Source organism: Lycorma delicatula, chromosome 8 (assembly GCF_047948215.1).
Source record: "Lycorma delicatula isolate Av1 chromosome 8, ASM4794821v1, whole genome shotgun sequence".
Taxonomy (NCBI): Eukaryota; Metazoa; Arthropoda; class Insecta; order Hemiptera; family Fulgoridae; genus Lycorma; species Lycorma delicatula.
The window spans coordinates 52989279-53004826 of record NC_134462.1 but is presented as its reverse complement, the minus strand read 5'-3'; the positions used below and the strand labels follow the sequence as shown (position 1 = coordinate 53004826).

The 15548-nt window shown below is 29.9% G+C and overlaps 1 protein-coding gene across 2 annotated transcripts in view; it reads right to left on the bottom strand.

The window, feature by feature from the left end:
* Positions 1–1618, bottom strand: part of LOC142328585 (putative serine protease K12H4.7) — a 54674-nt gene extending 53056 nt beyond the window's left edge. Inside the window, exon 1 of one of the 2 annotated variants that reach the window (XM_075372354.1) lies at positions 1490–1618. The gene's annotated coding sequence lies outside the window, so the exon portion shown is untranslated. The remainder of the gene's footprint in view (positions 1–1489) is intronic. The other variant, XM_075372355.1, reaches the window with a different exon arrangement.
* Positions 1619–15548: the final 13930 nt, after the last annotated feature.

Genomic DNA, 15548 nt, shown 5'->3' with positions numbered 1-15548 from the left:
AAATGAGGAGCTACTAACAAAAGCAGGTGAAAAAGAACATTAGTAACAACTATAGTGAAAAGAAGTATGATTTGACACTAATTTCAATATTCTAGCTGATTTAGATTGATGTAGGGTTCAGTGGTGAGAATGCCTAAATAAGGGTTCATTAATACAGTGAAAGAATATTACAGGAAGGAATTTATGAGATTGGCTTTAAATAGTAAAGTAAGGCCTATCAATCTTTGGACTGAGAAGAAAAAGAAATAGTTAACACTTCCAAAATCCTAAAACAAGCCATTTCATCAAACCTTTTCCATAAAATGAATGAAAACTTATCCGCTTCAATTTGCTAATCATAATTAATACTTTAATAATAACTGTATGCTTATTGTTTAAAATGAAAATTCCATAAAATTTAAACTAACAAAAACTAAAAGAAAATTATGGTTTACTTAAAAATAAACTGGCTATAATGCAGAAAATAAATTACTATTCTTCCAAATGATAATGGAACTGCAAGATAACGTGGATAATTTAATAATTTTTTCAGTTATTTTTTTAAATCCTACTGAAGTGGGAATGTTTATTACAAAACTTGAAAACAGTCAAATGTCTGAGTGTTACTAACTTGTATGTTAAGGGTCACCTAGTAGAATAAATAGCTGACAAGATCACATAAATTCAACCTTTGCTCCGACCTAATTTTGTTCCTTTCATAAGCAATTATCAAAAGAGAAAAAACTTTTCAACACCAGTAAATTAGCAAAACCTAATTAACATTTCAATTTATTATTTACTTTCATTATAAAATATAACAATTAGCAACAACCAAAAAAATCTCTTTCGCTGTATTTATTTAAAACTCTTAATTTAGATTATCTGTATCATGATATAACATAAAATGTAAGCAAAGTTTTTTAATGTCAAAATCGAAGTTTTAAATAAATATAGCAGAAGGCTTTACGTAGCTGCTATAGTATTTTTGTAAAGACTGTAACGGCTTTTAAACAACCTAATTTAAAAAAAAAAATAATCCCTGGCAATCGATTTTTAAAATACCATTGTAAACTGTATTTTCAAAATTACAATTAGTGAATATAATATTCCTTGTAAACAAATTTATTTTTGTATAGAATCTGTTATTAGGAATTTTTACCTTCTCAAGTTCAGAGTAGGTAAGGAAAAATGCGAAAATTTGGCTTATAATGTACATTTTTTCTAACATTGTCATAACAACTCCTTCCAGTATTTGAGAATAATCTCATATCTATAAGTTTGATTATTCTAACGTTGTCTGTAGATATTATTTTATATGGTAATAAATACATAAAATCAACATTGGTTTACTCAAAATACTGTAATTACAAAGTACTTCATACACTCTTCACGTCTACCGCGGTCTTTATAAAATTGAATGTTGACTAATTATTATAAAATAATCATATAAATGCGGCAATAGCTAAAATAATATAATTACTTTTAACAGTTATGAAAAGATTAAAATTACCTTAAACAAAACTGGTTCTAACCGTCAAACTACAGTATCTCATTAGAGATACGACACACGTGGGTATGAACCGGCCACTGAAGACTTTCGAGTAATTATACTAAACTCAATCGACAACAGGTGCAACAACGTAACCGATAAAATTACCTTCTTATACAAATTAAATTATCGTAAAAAGTGGAGAATACGCTTAATAATCTCAAGAACTTTCTACCGACTAGCCATTTGCCAAAGATTTGATTTAAAAATTAAACCTTGTTTCATGGAACTGTGCAGAAGATATGAATATGAATTCAGCATGTATGAGTTATACCATAGGCTGCATAATTCTGTCACTCCCTCGTGCAAGTACAATTATTTTTTTAGGAATAATGTAAGCTATAACTTGTCTGGTGCCGTGGCATGCCGATTATAAGCAATTAAAATTTTTATTGAATCTTTGTTATTGTTGTTTAATAACGATAACATAATTTATAATGCTTCACACGATAACATATTATCGTATTACTCCATACATTAAAATACAGTGTATTTTCATTAACGTTAGTTTTCCCTGTGTTTTATGCTAATCAGGTTGTAACAATGAGTGATTCAGTTGTGAAACATAAACCAGGAAAACCATTAAGTAGCTCCGAAAAAGAAATAATTAGCAACATATAACCTTAAAACAAGATAACCCTGAAACTGGAGTCAAAGATATTGCTCGGAAAGCAAGTATTGCAACATGTTAGAAAAAGATCATTGAACAATTTTTATAATAATAAACATAGAATTGATGGTAAGCATGTTGGCCCTAAAAACATTCGAAAAAATTCCAATAGTTGGACGATTTTACTAAAGCCGCTTTCGGAAAAAAGTTCATTCGTTTCATTTCAATAACGAGCTCCTAACGTGAACAAAACACTAAATGCCGAGAATACCGTTTCTAAATTACTAAATTTTGGTATTATAGTTTTCTAATTCTGTCGTACTGTTATGTTTTGGTTCACTGCACGGTTTCGTGGGTCATGGTTTAGGTAACTTTTGAAGAATTCTGATATACCAAATGAAATCTATTTACGAAATGCGTCGTTGTTGAAGAGTCCTATATCTATTAAAAAGATGACAGATTTATCAGTCTTCAGGTTCCATCCCTTAATTTAAAAAAAATTCTTGCTGAAATAAATCTATAATGAATAAATATTATTTGTAATCAAAAATTGTTTAAAAAATCATTCTTTATAGTTTGTTCCAAGATTGATATTGTTTTCAACCACAGACGCATTAAGGACTGTACTGCAGTGTAATTTTTTTTTTGAACTGACATCAGATAATTATAAATAATATTGTCTAATGCTCAACTTAGTAATGCATTTTTACCATTGGCATTATTTTATTAACAGAAATTCTTTTCTGCCTTTCATATATTTTTTGTTTATTACATTTTGAATAGATGCTATTTTTCACTTGGATTATCTTGAGTTGCGTTTTTACTATTTCTATATATATATATTTTTAGTTTGGTATAACTGATAGGTTGATAAATATTAAATGCTAACATGCAGACATCTCTCTCTTGTTCTCCGTTTAGCATCCATAACTACCAAAAGCTATTACTTCAGAGGATGATATGTATGAATGTAAGTGAAGTGTAGTCTTGTACAATCTCAGGTTGACTATTCCAGATGTATTAGATATAAACAATTTTATCTTACCTTTTACTGACACTGGACGCACTTTTACACTGCTACTAAGATAATTAAAAAATAATAATACCCTAAATTAAAATAGCATGCAGTTTTTTTAAATTTTCTGGGACCTTTATTTTATTCAGTATGATATTTACGAATCTTCTCTATCATTAATACAAGGTATATAAATTTTCATGTGTTAGATAATAAAAGAAACAATCTTTTTCTTTAAAGTTTCAGACTTGGTATTTTACACATACTACAATTCCATATTCCTATACACAAGCTTCAAGCTTATGTGCATTTGTTGTTCTAATTTTAAGGAGTATGGAATGGAAATTACGAGTTTGCTCCTTAGGAAGAATTCAAAACCTAGCTGTAGGCCGGTAAAATGGTGCTATCAGAGCACAAGGTACAGTCAACAGCATGTACTATTGTGACGTACTAGAAAATAAAATGAGATATATAATAAGGAGAAAATGTTCCAGTTCTCTAACCTCTATTCTGCTCAAAAGACACAGGAAGCTATTCAAAAGTTAGATTGGAAAGTATTGTAACAACCACCTAAATTACTGTCTTGATCTTGTACTATAAGATTTTTTATTGTTTGGTCCTTTCAGAGGTTTTACCTGGCACAAAGTTCAGCAGCAATGGGTTCTTTACGACTGTAATATAAAAGTTGGGACAGAAAAATTTTAAATGTACCGGAGATAATATTGAAAAGCATTAGTTTCATTATCATTGAATAAATAACAATTTTTCTATAATAATTGAACAAACCTCATTCTATCACCAAAATTTTTCTGAGGTATTCTAAAGAACTTTTAAAATGGTATAAAAAATTCCTAGTGTTTTAAACTTAATTTGAAATCTAGTTTTACAGGATCAGAAGTGCTTACACTTCCCTAGAGGTAAAACAATTTTAAACACCCGTAACACCTTGTTTATTTTAATAATATATGCACTGTTTACATTTCCTTTCCAAAATGCATTTGAAAACCCTTCTTTTCTTTTCAAAATGCATCCTTTTTCAGAAAAAATCATATAATGTAAGGAGAAACAAAATCACACTTGTCCAGTATAGGGCTCTACTCTGTAGCCCCTAAATTATAAAAAATTGAACTATTGTGGTATTCAAACAAATCTATTTTTCAAATATGTTCTACTTAAAAAAATTTTAATTCTTCTATGGAACTTAAATATCTCCTATTTAGATATTTACTTTTTCTTATTGTTCTTCAAATAGAACATGCTTCCTGTGCCATCAATTAATAAAATTAGAATAGTAATAATAACTTGTTCTCAAAACATGTTTTACTATGGCCCTCAAGCCATTAGCTAGCCAAATGGTTACGGGATGGGAGAATAATGAAGTGGTACATCAAGAAAGTCTTGGATTGATGAATATTTTAAATATTTTGCATGGATTCCTGATGTTTTTTTAAACGTAAAAATATATTAGAATACTGCCTTTATTGAATACAGATATAAATTATAATATTTAAATCTTAACAATATATACAATCAGGTCATCTGCCACAGTCACTGAACTGATAAACAAGTAGGGTAGAAATTAAATATACTGATAGAAATAAATTAAAATGAACCTACTAAGAAAAAAAAAAATTTGATCAATCAATAAATCAGCTAGCATACAGTAAAATAACATCTCTCCAAGACAAGAAGGCAAAGTAAATTAAATTAAGTATCTTACAATAATAAAAGTAGTGTTGTAAAACACCCTCATGCTCTCACACATGTATATTCCACACAAAAAATATTAACAAATCAAAAATTATATCCGAAAAAAAAATAACAGCTACCCAGAATATTAAAAAAACAAACTGTCTTCATAAGTGAATATTATTTTACTGAAATTAATCATTTTAAGATTCATATGAGCTGGTTAGAATGAAAGTGGTGTAAGTCATCCTGTGTTTTGTGTAATTGAAGGTTTTGTGAAATCATCAGTAAAAAAATCAATATTACATATATTTAACTGGATGTTATGTATTTGTAATCAAACATAGACCTTATTTCTTATAATGCACTTTTTTTGTAAAAACATACGTATAGGTTGTTTTATATAGCTTTAAATGACTTTCACCACTGTCATTCTGTTCTGGAAGTGGGTTTAATGAAAGGAAGTTTTAACTGGTATTCCAATTAACTATTTATTTTAGAAAACTCCTTTACTCTTTGTTATTACTATACACATTTGAGTTATTTAGGAGGTCTTCCAAACTTTTCACTGTTAAAATTTATAAAAATTAAAACTAAAAAAACGTAAAAATATAGTTTTGTTTTCACTGTTGCCTTAAAAACAATACAAGTTTATTTCATAAAATTTATTTTTAAAGCTCACTTTTTAAAATTCCTCCTCAGCTTCATTACTTTCCTCTTCAAAATGTAATGGCAGCGGGCCTATGATTTCTTCAACATTGGTAGTTTTCAAATCGTTGAAAAACCGATGATGCACTGGAGGGATGTAAGGTAAAAATTTCCATCATATCAGCTTTCTTTTTTTTTGGATACTGCTCTAACATTTCGGTAAAACATCTCCTGTGGTAAATTTTTTTAAATACACTGGAATCCCTTTTCTCTCTGTAGGGCTAAGATCAGGTTTTTCAAAGTCTATGAAATCTTGAAGAGTTTCTTTGTATTGAACACTGTAAATATAGTTTTTTTCAGTCATAATTAACTGCATTTTAAGCTAGTTTACATCCACGTTGCTTACATTTTTTTTCTCCTGCTAGTATTCCTCTTTAAATTACTTTTAGAAAAAATCTCTTCACGATTCATTTGGCAGTCAATGAACTTCTTCATGAGACACATGACTTCATAATACTATACCAGCCTTCAGGTACATACACACTTTTGCAGCTAATTTCACACCCAAAGTCCGAGTTATTGGGAAGAAATGAATGTCCCGACACAAAAAATCTTTGCTCAGTTAATTCAATGTTTGTTTCATCACTTTGATGGAATCTCATTTAATGCTAGGGTTGTATTTATGTTACGGTTTTGCCCTGTACTTGTGTCACTATAGATTGTTACTTTTTTCTTTAAGCAAGCATTTAATTTAAAATGTTTAATTAAAATGAAACTAAATCCTGGGAACCTCATGAAGCTACTGTCTCATCCCAATCATAAAAGAAGAACATCTTCTTAAATGTCATGGACCCCGAAATAATAGCAATAACAATTCCTTTTGTACTATGCATTACTTACAGTAAGTATTGGAAATTGAAGGGCTTTCTGCTAGTCCATATTACAAACATAACTTTTTTTCATGCTATCTCTAGCTAATTCAGCTTTTTTTAGGTTTAATTCATGTTCAGACTTCAACTTTTCTGTATCACTCAGTTCCAGGTTAGAATATTTCATTCTAAAACATACATTTTTTGCAGGTGTTTTTTTTAGGTACGTAAAGAAGTAAATTAAATTTAGTATTAAATACATACCTGTAGTAATATATTTTTACCGGAGTTTTGACAAAAGAATTACACTTTTCCACATAAAGTTCATATATTTTTGTGATATTCAAGGCATCATACAGATATTTTCTATTAGGATTGTTTTACTGTGTGTAATGGCTCTCATAACAGGGGAATGAATTTATATGATCAATTACAATTTCGGTACCATCAAATATTTTTCTCGAGGGACAGTCTTCACTACCTCTAAGGTCTTTCCCAGAGACCGTAACTTCCAAAATCTTTTTAAGCGCCTATCTTATCTATAAAATATTTTTTTTACAAACTGGTGGTTGGGTTTCAATTAACCGCACATCTCAGGAATGGTCGACCTGAAACTGTACAAGACTACACTTCACTTATACAAATCCTCTGAAGTAATACCTGACGATGATTCCCGCAGGCTAAAGACGAGAAAAAAGTAAACAACAATCGAACTAATCAGCTGGACTAGAAACACACTTACACCACTGTCAGTCTCAACAGCAGTTTTTTTGGTTTTTTTTAGCAGCAGTTTAGATTAGTAGAAAATATTGGTGCTGGTGAGATAGTCATTTTGATAGTAGTTTTTCATAAATATTACTAGCAAACCCAGCAATGCTTTGCTATTGCTAGATTTGAGTATGTATATAGATTAAATCAACATAATTCAAAGTTTGATAAAACATTAACAAAATGAACATTATGGAACTTCACAAAATTTAACCTTTCCTTCCCTTTTCTGAACCCCACACGTAAATCGGTCCAGTAGTTTTTTAGTCTATAGCAGACACATAATGGAAACACTGAAATGGAATTGTAAAATATTTAGCATAGAAAAAGCATGTTTTTACCTGTCACAGGTGTGACATCTTAGGTATATAAAAACACATACATATTCGAATGCAACGTTTGATGAATCTCAAAATTTTAAAGCAATCTGTGAAGAACTTTTGGAGATTTAAAACTTTGAACAAACGAACATTTACATTTTTATTTATATAGATTAATTAAGGCAGTATCATATTCATTTTCAACTGCTATATGATTATTTCATTAAATTTTCTTTGTTATTGCATGTGTATTTTATTGCTCTATTAATCATGTGTTAATTTTGAGACCAAGAGTGATTTGAATTTTTATAAATTGTTATATTATTAGATGTATGTTTTCTATATATTGATGTTTCAATTTGGTTGCCCTTGTTTATTTCAATATTGAAATCTAAATAATTTATTTATTACCTACTTCAAATGTGAATTTAAAATTTTCATTTTAAGAATTTAAATATAAAAGAATATTAAAATTGCATTTAAAGTGCATCTAGTAAGTTTTTAAAAACAAAACTATGATGTAAACATGAACCTCCATCCCTAAATATTAGTTTTATAATTTAATCTCTTTCTGTAAGTAAAATTTAATATAAGTTAATTTTCAACTATTTCAGCCAACTGGTATTAGGAAAGAAAAGCTAACATTAACCGCTGTAGAAATATCAGAAAAATTTGACTAGTTTTTGTAAGTGATAAAAAAAAAAAATACATTTGTTAGCAATAATATGTACGGTTCCATTAAACTTTTGCAACTAGTGTTTGAATTAAAGATGTTAACATTGTGTCTAGTCCATAGGAGCATGTAGACCTACGAATGTTTACTTGTTTTTTTTTTTTTTATTTAAACATAATCTATTTTATGCTCTTCATAAAATAACATCTAAATTACTATCTAGATAAATAAAAGAACTATAAATTATGACTTTAATTTTATTTGTGTTAGTATTAAAGATTTAATGGTACCTAATTAAAACAGATATTAATGTCATCGCATGTAAAAAATTATTTGAAAAATGTTTAAGGTAAGGCAGAACTACTACTTTTAAAACTTAATTATTATTACTATTATTATTATTATTACTATTACTTATTATTATTACAAAATAAAACACTAACTTCTTTGATTGTACTTGAAATGGCTGTAATTTACAATGAGGCTGTGAACAACATTAGAGGTCATTGCTTCCAAGCCTGCTAATCGGTGTCATATTGTGTACTAATGGGTTTATTCAGTACATATGCTTGCATAACCATTAATGGCTGGTTGTAACAGATTGTAGTATTATTACCATCCTGCTATAATTAATAAACTGGAACAATGTTCTCACATCAAATGTTGCATGAACCTAGGTAAATTAGCTACAAGGACTCAAAATGGCTCACAATCTTAAAAAAAAAAAAACATTCTTTAGAATGAACACATGTTTTTAATTAAAATGTTTGTCTCAAAAATAATTTAAAGACAATGACTGACTGCAGAGTGCTTCATCACCAACAAAAAAACAGAAAAATCAATCATCCATGAGAACTATCACCATGTGGTCCATAAATTGTGTCATGATTTCAGTTAAGATTGCAAAGATAGTTTAATCAAGAACTTGAACATGCATTATCTTGCAGAAATCGTTAAAACTTGTCGCTTTATCAAAAGCATGAATGTTGTGAATTTCAAAAGAAGACTATCAATACACCAAACTTACAGTTTATGGTTAAAAGTTGACAGTCACAAAGACCAAGAAGGGAAGTAAAATCTAAACTAACAATGTACATTCATTGAGTGTTTCAACATCAAGAATCTGTTCTTCCATGTTAAAGTGAATTTTGACTTTTATTGTGGTGTTTTGAGATTCAAGAGAAATGTTTACTTACTTAAAATGATACAATTTTTATGATTTATTATTGAGTTATGGTTAACAAATAAATTTTACCTGGATTTAAGTTCCCCTGTGAAGTGAGGTTACATAAGGGGTGAACTTGATGATTTCTTATGTTTTTTTGACCACAAAAATTGAATAAAACAGATACCAGAACTATATCGCCAATAGTTTTCATGATGAACAAAAAAATTTGATGATAACTAATAAGTATTTTTAGGTTTTAAGTACAATAAATTTTTTAAATTACATTAATTTTTGAAAAAAGTGATTTAAAGTCAAGTTTCAGACCTCTGAAAAAATTAAAATAGTTTTAATTTACTTCTAAAAAAAATACTCCCTGTGTTTATGTATTAATTTATATTAAATATTCAAAAATTCCTCCATTGACACTGATAACTTTTCAACTCGTTTCCTTATATTTTCTGACATCACCTAATTATATATTTGCGTTCCTTGATGAGGGCAGCAACATTGAGAATGCAAGTTATGAGTTGATCATGTATGTCTACTTTTTACTTGTATACCACTCATTTCATTCATCTGCAGAGTCAGTAATCTACGGGAATAAAGTCCAGTGATCTAGGTGGTCAGTTTACTGGCCCTCTGTGTCCATCCATTTACCCTGTAAATTTTTCATTTAAGAATTGTCTTACTTCATTCGTGAAATATGTTGGTACTTCATCAAGTTGATAGAACATGTCAATTTATTTTGCCAATGAAAAGTTTTCAAGCACTCTAAGAAATTCATTGTTTAAAAATTCCAGATAATTTCACCCCGTGACAGGTTGTTCTAATATGACAGGGCCTACTAATTGGTTGTTGATCATGCCACATCAAATGTTCACTGCAAATTTGATTCAACTACAGCATGTGTGTTTTATTCAGATCACCGATGTGAATTCCACGAGTTGTTAAAGCCATTAACTGGCAAAAGTAGCTTCATCTGAAAATAGTATGAACATTTCATAAATGAAGTAAGACAATTCTTAGGTGAAAAATTTACTGGCAAATGGATTGGTTATACAGGGCCAATTGGCCACCTAAATCACCAGACCTTATTTAATACTAATGTGGTAATTATTGTTAACCTTGAAAAAACTGTAGCATCTTTAATGTCACCAAGCTGAAAGTGTTGAACTTTCTGAACATGTCCATAAGTATGTAATGTACTCCATACTGTACTTTGTGGAATATTCTTTGAATATTAATAATAATCTAGTTGTGTAGAAATTCTTTGAATGCTCGTAGGACTAAGCTGTAACACAAAGAATATTTTCCCTTTTATCACTATGTACCGTCTGATGTTCAGAACAAACATTAGCCCTGGGAAGTGTACCATTTTCATGAAAATTATTAAAAATTCTACAAAATATTTACGGTTTGGAACTACTTGTCCAGAATACCCATGTTGGTATTCTTCCATCGCAAAAGCTGTACACAAAAATCATATATCAGCATGAGTGAAGAGAAGCAGCATTTTTCAAAACCAAGAATTCAAAATGGAATTTTACTTTTTTAAATTTGGATTCAATTGGAAAAATGAAGGTACAGTTTAAGTAAAATAAATAAAAACACTACATAACTTCATCCTCAAAAATAATTAACACCATAAAATCAAAATTGTCAGAAACAACTAAGTCACCTAATGTTTATTATTAATACGTAACCACAATTCTAAGACAATAATAAGTATCCAAATTAATTTTGAGGCTTACATTTAGTGTAAACAAGCTAATTTTTCAAAGGTCTAAATTTATTACACTAAAAACAGCTGTTTTTAATTGTAACAAATACATTTTTTTAACATTCTTCTGTTAAGTTTTGTTTTTAATAATAAAAGTAGTTTTTATTTTTAGACTATTGTATCAATTATCTCAGAATTAAATTCTCTAGAACTGAAATCCAAGTGAAATTTTTCACTACCCACAACTTAATAATAACAAAGCATTTTTGGACATAGGTTTATATGAAATTTTTCCCTTATTTTTAAGTTCTAGAATTATTTCACTTTCCTCATGAATCACTCTGTATATTGTATAATTTTTTTTCATCTTGACATTGTATTGCTGCATTATGAGGATAGGGTGAAAAGTTCTGGGACTCACACAGAGATGGCGTTAGTATGCTCAACTTCTTGATAGAGTTGCACGATTCCATTCTTCATTATTTTACTACAAGATTTTCAAGTTGCTGCATCACTTAATACAGTATTTACAGTCTGTCAAAAGTGGAGAAATAGAACATTTTTTTGGTAAATGGAAAAACTGGAAATTTTTGCAGTGATTAAATACTTTTTTCTGAAAGGCTTAAGTGCAAAGGAAAGAGCTTGATGCAACATTGGAAGCCTCTTCACCATCAAATACAGCAGTTAAATGCAGGGTTGCACAGTTTGAAGTAGGTTGAACACACACTAGGGATGAACAATGCAATGGAAGCCTTCTGAATTGACTATGCCAGAAATGATAGAAAAAGTGCATAAAATTGATTTGACAGATTGACAAGTGTCAATGAATGAGTTAGCAGAGTCTGTAGACATGACAACAGAAAATGTGCATAATATTTTGCATGAACAAGCTGTGCGCTTAATGGGTGCCGCATATGCTCACACCTGACCAAAGACAGTGCCGAAATGACATTTCAAGCGATTGTCTCGCTCTTTCAGCAGAATCTAGAGGAATTTTTATGTCGATTTGTGTTGGTTGATGAGACAGATTCATCACTACACTCTCAAGATAAAACAGCAGTCAAAACAATAAGTTGAAAAAGGTCAACCTGCTCCAAGAAAGTGAAAATTACTTTATCCCTTAACAAAGTTACGGCAACTTTTTTTTCGGTTGCACGCGTAATAATTTTCACTGATTATCTTAAAAGGGATGAAACAATAAATGAGAATATTGTGTGACCCTATTGCAGTATCTCAGTGATGAAATTAAGTTAAAACAACTGCATTTCGCAAAAACAAATTGTTTTTCCATCAAGAAAATGCTCCAGCTCACACTTCAATCATTGCAGTGGCAAAAATCAACAAATTACGATTTAAACTGCTACAGTACACTCCATATATGCCTGATCAGGCTTCCAGTGATTATCATTTATTTTCTAACCTAAAAAAAGGCTTTGAGGGAAAAGATTTTCAACCAAAAATGAAGTTATTGTTGCTGTAGATGGTTATTTTAAGGAATTGAATAAATCAACGTTCTGAACTGATTAAGCCCTCTTGTGGAATCCTGGGTTAAATGTATAGACCTTAATGATAACTACGTTGAAAAATAATTAAAATGTACCCAAAAAATGTTGTTTTCTTATCCAGGGCTGGAACTTTTCACCCAACCCTTGTATTTTAAACCGTTCTATAATGCAGTTGATGATAGAGCAGAGTAAAAAGAAATGAACAAAAGGGGTAGAACAAAATTGAAATTTATCAACCAACTCAGGATATTGGATAAGGGAAAGTTGAACTAGTAGAAACTAATCAATCATCCGTTCAACTAAAAAATAAGAAATCAGTACAGCATATAAATCAAGTTGCATAAAAAGAAGTCAAATAAAGTTAAAATCAAGTATATGAACATTTTGTATACTGTAATAGTTATGATACTCTGGTGGAGAATAATAAAGCCTGTTCAAGACAAGTCCTTTGTTTTTCTTTTCTTTAAATGGTTTGCTTGAGAGTAGGTAAAGTATGTCTGATAAGATGTGATGACTACTATTAAAAAAAAAATAATAAAAAATAAAATATGAATAATACAAGTACTTTTCATTTAAGAGACCAAATGCTTTAAATATAATTTTTGAACTTAATTAAAACAGGTCCAACAGGTTGCAGAAAAGAGGAAGGGGACATTAAGGTATGACATAAAATATGGAAATTCTTTTCCATATAGTTTTAGTTCATAACATATAACTTTTCAAAAACAAATTTTTGTTCTTTTATGGCAAATACTGTAATTACAGTAAAATTTAAAAAAATACAGAAACACAATTCTATTTTAACAGCATAACTGAAAATACTTTTCCAATAGAAAAAATCATACTAAAACAATTAAAAACTTTTACATTAATAAATCAAATAAAACAATAGAAATTTACAACGGTATTATCAAGAAAAGGTTTTGTTTTTTAATTGAAATTAATAACAATTAGAATGCACACAAACATAGCAATAATTAACCAAATGTGATAAATTTAAGATAAAAGTAACATGAAAAGGGGATGTTTGATGTTATTTTAATATATATATATCTAATATATAAAACCTTCCTTTAACCAATCACGACATCTGTAGTTGAAATTTACTAAAATGGCATAAAAAATATATAACTAACAACAATAATACAGTTTTGCCATTTTAAATTATTTCTTCACTGCACATCAATATGCAAATAATTTGTCTTAGTTCATTTTGATAACCGATCAGTTCTCTTATAATGAACTGTCAAAAAAAGGTGAAAATTGCTAAAATTAATACAACCTGGGTCAAATTAATCCTTGAATCTTTAGAATAAGTCACTTGATTCACTTTAACCAGAGATGATTCATGCTGAGTAAGATTTTTTACGAGGCACGGTTAGAAAATAAGGACTAATGAATTATAAACAGCGATTGGCAATACTGATTGGTTTGCATGCTTAAAGTAGCTTTAAGTGATCTGTTGGGCATGTAACTGCCACACTGCCATCAGTTCATTGTTGTTTGCTTTTGCAAGACAGTCTTTTAAACTGAATGTGGTAATAACAAATCCTGTCAGTTGTGATGTTTGATCAGTGATTAGATTTCTAAACGCAAGAGGGCATAATGCTGCTGAGATTCACCGTCACTCATGTGAAACATGTAGTCCTACTGTAATGAGTGAAAGAAAAGTGAGACAATGCTATTGTGAATTTAAGGAAAACCTTCAAATGTTCAGGATGAACAGAGAACCAGCAGGCCTAGTGTCCGGACTGATGATCTTGTTGAATGTGTGAATGCAAAGTGAGAGAAAATCGTTCCTTTATGATTAGCAATCTTTCTCTAGAACTTACAAAAGTTTTCAAGACAACATTGTTGAGAATAGTAACTGACATTAAAATAATGATTGACAATCAGGCTTGTGCCTGACTTACAAGCTATTGTAAACTGTGTGCACAATGGGTGCCAAAAATATTGACAAATCCTCACAAGTATCACAGAATGACATCTGCATGTGTTTTTTCTCGACCACGTTAACCACAAGGAGACAAGTTTTTTCACCAAATTGTCACTGGTGACGAACATCAATGCATGGATTTCGAACAGCAATGCAAAGACTAAACAATAAACCACCAAACCAAAAAAACCTAAACAAAAATAATCAAACAATCCCAGTCTCTACGGAAAACCATGGTAACTATATTCCAGGACCAAAAGGATGTGCTTTTGATTGATTCCATGGAACCTCGAACATCCATCACACCACAAGTCTGCATCATGCCATTCAAAACTGACGACGTGAAAAGTTGAGATTAGGAATTGTTTTTCACATTAATATTTGTTCACACATGGCTGCATACACAACAGAAACAATTAAGAAATTCATATGGGAAATTTTTCATCATCTCCCTTACAGTCCTGATCTTATCTTTAACTACACCTCAAAAACTGGCTTATTTCTCAACGATTCAAGATAAGTAGAATTGAAAATCTCAGTGCAAAAGTGGCTACAATCTCAGGCAGTGAAATCTTCAGCAGTGTTGGAAAAAAATAGTGATTGTGTAGAAAAATAAAGTGAATTTGTAAGGCGGCTCTCAGATTGAAGCAAAGGCAACATGTAACCAGCAATATATGATAATGTTGCTGCCAATATGTTTACATTAGTATAGGTCTGGAGTCACACCAGAGCAATGCAATATTGCTATGCTGAAAAAGATGTCATTCATCAGCAACAAAATAACTGGTTGTGAAGAGATACAAATCGCTCTAACCAGGCAATATTGTGTGTGTATGTGAATACTAATTGAAAGTTTATTTTAATTAATATTACTGTGTTAAAAATAGTTTTGGAAGAAATGTCTGCCAACGATACTTCCTATAATATCAAGTTTATAAAGCTTATAGAAAAATATCCATGTATGTACAACTAAAACATGGTACAATACAGCAAAAGAGAAATTATCAAAAGAGTTGGACAGCAATTGCTTCTGAAATGAGAGAGACAGGTGTTCTTTAATATAATTATATTCTATTGTTCTATTTGATAGGTTACATTG